We start from the raw sequence: 3,482 nt of genomic DNA on the forward strand, positions 1-3,482 counted from the left end.
TCCTGAATTGAGACGACAGCAACTCTGTGGATTTGTACTGGTCCTATCTGTTTTGGATTTTCCTTTCCCTAGCTTGCGTTGTTGATAAGGGAAGCTCACGGCTTAATACCGCAAACCCTCTCATTTCATAGCAGCAGCACTATCCACAGTACTACCAGGACGAACAGCCAGCATACTTCCGGTTTCTTTAAGAATCTTCCACTGTTGTTCTACTGTGATGATTAAAGTTGTCAGTAAAATTTCTTACTGTTGTCACCCAAATTTCTAAACTTTCTAAGTTGCCGTTATGAGCGCATCCACACTTAAGACGGTCACATATGTCGACCCACTATCATCCATAATTAATCATTCACATCATCTGAATATACATTACTTTGGTTACCTTTCATTTGTTTTAGTTCATTTATATGCCGTTTTCCTTCCTCTGTTTACTCGTCATTTTATTAGCCTAAATAAAATATTTCATTCATTGCCAAGTCGTTGTCTGTGGCTGTTATTTTATGAGAGAAACAAGATCAATGTATGTAGGATAAACGGTATAGATTGTGAGATTGATTAAAGTAATATCATGTTTTGACACTGTTATTATTTAAAACTTTTCTCCTAAATGGAGAATGATGCCCCTTTTACTTTGAAGAGTGCAAAATCCAAATTCTAATGTAGTTATTAATAACCGCCACATTTATAATGCTATTTTGTAGTATTTGTTTACAATTGGAAACATTTATAACAAACTTTGGCCAGAGAGTTCACAAGTTGGAAATCAGTTGTATTGACCAACTATAAATAACATCTGTGTCACCTGTAATGTTGCTTACAGCCATACCACCCTGAACACGCCCAATCTCGTCTGATCTCGGAAGCTAAGCAGGGTCGGGCCAGATCAGTACTTGGATGGGAGACCACCTGGGAATACTTGTTGCTGTAAGCTTTTGAGTTCTTGCTTTTCACCAGCACACAGTACTTAATTGTTATTTTAATTGTTAAATTATTATTAATTTTCACAACTTTTTTTTTGACCATATGAATGTGAGTTACAGTAGTCGTGTGATCATAATAACTTGGCACCGAGCGTGTACAGTATGAGCTTGTACTTTACGCGCTCTGTGCCAAGTTGTTATGATCATTTGAGTAGCCTACTGCATGCTGGGTACAGGTATGGTGCCAATTTGTTATGCTCATACAGTAGCCTACACGCTCGGACTGTACGAGCGTACAGTAGTCGCATTCAAAAGGACTTGGCACTGATCACAAGGCAGTCATTTGACCATAACGAGTTAGTATCACCTGAACAGTAGTCATATCATCATTACTAGTTAGTAATTAGAGGCCGGTCGGCTAAACATATGTCATAACAAGTTGTGCCCAAGTGGGAATCGATACCAGGATTGCTCGACAAAGCCCACAACCGCAGTCAGAGATAAAGGATACAACAACAGCGGTTCATAAGTTGCTTTGTTGCCCCAGGCCCTCTTCCTCGAGCGATGTGAGTGTTACCCTATTAGGACGCGTTGTGCGTGTAATTTGCATCAGGCAGCCAGGCGTTGGTGGTTCAGTGGTAGAATTCTCGCTTCCCATGTGGGACACCTGGGTCAGATTCCTGGCCAATGCAACGCATTTCATTTCTGTTAGAAATCAGCCCTTGAACAACTTCCTTGTCTTACTGTAGTCAATACCTGGAGAGACACGTCAGAAGGTGCTGGCTTTGCCTGCATATCAGACACCACACCACAAGTGACACTTGTGCCTATTTCCCCCTGCCTTTCAAAGCCAAGCGCGCCAAAGATTTACTGCTGTCTGTAATTTGGCTGCATTATGCACCGGGTTGGCGCAGCAGGCAGTGCATCACTGTCGCAATCGGCAGGTATCGAGCCACTTAGTACCACTTAGTAAGTTTGACAGTTCTGCACTTCGTTTGCATTAGCTGGCTCCACAAAGACTGCACCTCAACAGGGGTACCACAAAGGGGACGATCAGCTAGCTTAGTACTTTCTCTCCCTCAGGCTCTGTGCAGGTCCCCATGAAAGAAGACGTTTGGCACGCCGTTGCACTCTTGATGGGTACAAAATGGATCGGTTGTGAAGAAAAACCAGTGGTGGCTGTGGGTATCACTATTCACTGGTAGAATTCTCGCCTGCCATGTGGGAGGCCTGGGTTCAAATCCCAGCCAATGCATTTGTCCTTTGCTTCATTGACATTGTACTGTAGACTTTTATGTGAGCTCCAACATGACTGTCAGTGCGCTGTCAGGAAATAACTATTACTGTGCTCTTGCTCTTGTTGCCACTTTTCCTGCAATGCGTGCAACAGGAAATTGTACTCCCCGTCAGAATTGAACCCTGGTCTCCCGTGTGACAGGCAGGGATACTCACCACTATACCAACAAGAGGTGCTTCATACATATCTCTCTTAATTTCTATACATATCATCAAGTCCCATCATAAAAGCAGAAAAGGAAAAGAAAATAGGCTAAAAATGAAAAAGGAAAGAGAAAGAAAAGAAAAGGAAAACAAAACAACAACAAATAATCACATAATCACAAAAGCACCAACACTCTCTATCACAGAACTCCTATACAGGTAATCTTGAACCTGAATTGATGGGCAACCTAGGTACCCGAGAGATGAGAAATTATAATGATAACTAGAGTAACAGCAATAAAAATAAATGAGTTTGTCTGCCTCATATGCACCTTCCTTTATCTGTGATTTCTCCTGCGAACAGTATGTTAATGCCAGGTGATAAAAGCGATGACAAGAGCAACGGCAACACAAATGATAATGAATTAAATAAAGATAGATTGCTGCATGCATATATAGCACCGACTAATAATGGTTTAATTGCTGAACAAAAAAAAAAAAAACAGAACCAGATGAGTGGAGTCAGAAACTAGGGGGTTTTTCCACTTTACCCAGCCTCTTGCCTTTAAGTTGCTAGATAGTGTATCCAGATTTTCCAGTAACTTATCTTGTTCAAACCTAAGAATGAATGTTAGCTTCTCCATTATGAAAACATCCTGAACCACTTTGATTCACTTTGAACATCATACATCAGTTACATCATAACATTGTAGAACTGTAACATTCTACAGTTACATCATAACATTGTAGAACTGTAACATTCTACAGTTACATCAAAATTCGAGAACTATAACATTCAAAAGATCAACATTCTAGAACCCAAATGTATTTATTGTTTTCCACATATATAAGATACAGACACACACTTACATCAACTTAAATTATGATATAAATTAACGAAATACAGAACAAAACACATATACACATAACAAAAAAAAAAAAAAAAATTCCCCTCTACAGTTTACAGGTGTTCTCAAGTGAATCTTGAGTGAATCGTAAGTTCCCCTCTGTCATGGCAGTCGTGTAAGGTTCCCAAAAGCTTATTAAAGTCTTTTTGTTTGCCCTTTGCAATGTTTGTTAGTCTTTCTAATCCTATACAGCTAAAGAGTTCCTTTATCCACA

General features: G+C 40.0%; 1 non-coding gene across 1 annotated transcript; it reads left to right on the forward strand.

Moving 5' to 3' along the window:
* Nucleotides 1-812: 812 nt before the first annotated feature.
* LOC121940220 lies at nucleotides 813-931 on the forward strand. Its single transcript, XR_006105588.1, has one exon. It is a non-coding gene; the product is annotated as a 5S ribosomal RNA (ribosomal RNA).
* Nucleotides 932-3,482: the final 2,551 nt, after the last annotated feature.

Source organism: Plectropomus leopardus, unplaced genomic scaffold (genome assembly GCF_008729295.1).
Source record: "Plectropomus leopardus isolate mb unplaced genomic scaffold, YSFRI_Pleo_2.0 unplaced_scaffold8024, whole genome shotgun sequence".
Classification (NCBI taxonomy): Eukaryota; Metazoa; Chordata; class Actinopteri; order Perciformes; family Serranidae; genus Plectropomus; species Plectropomus leopardus.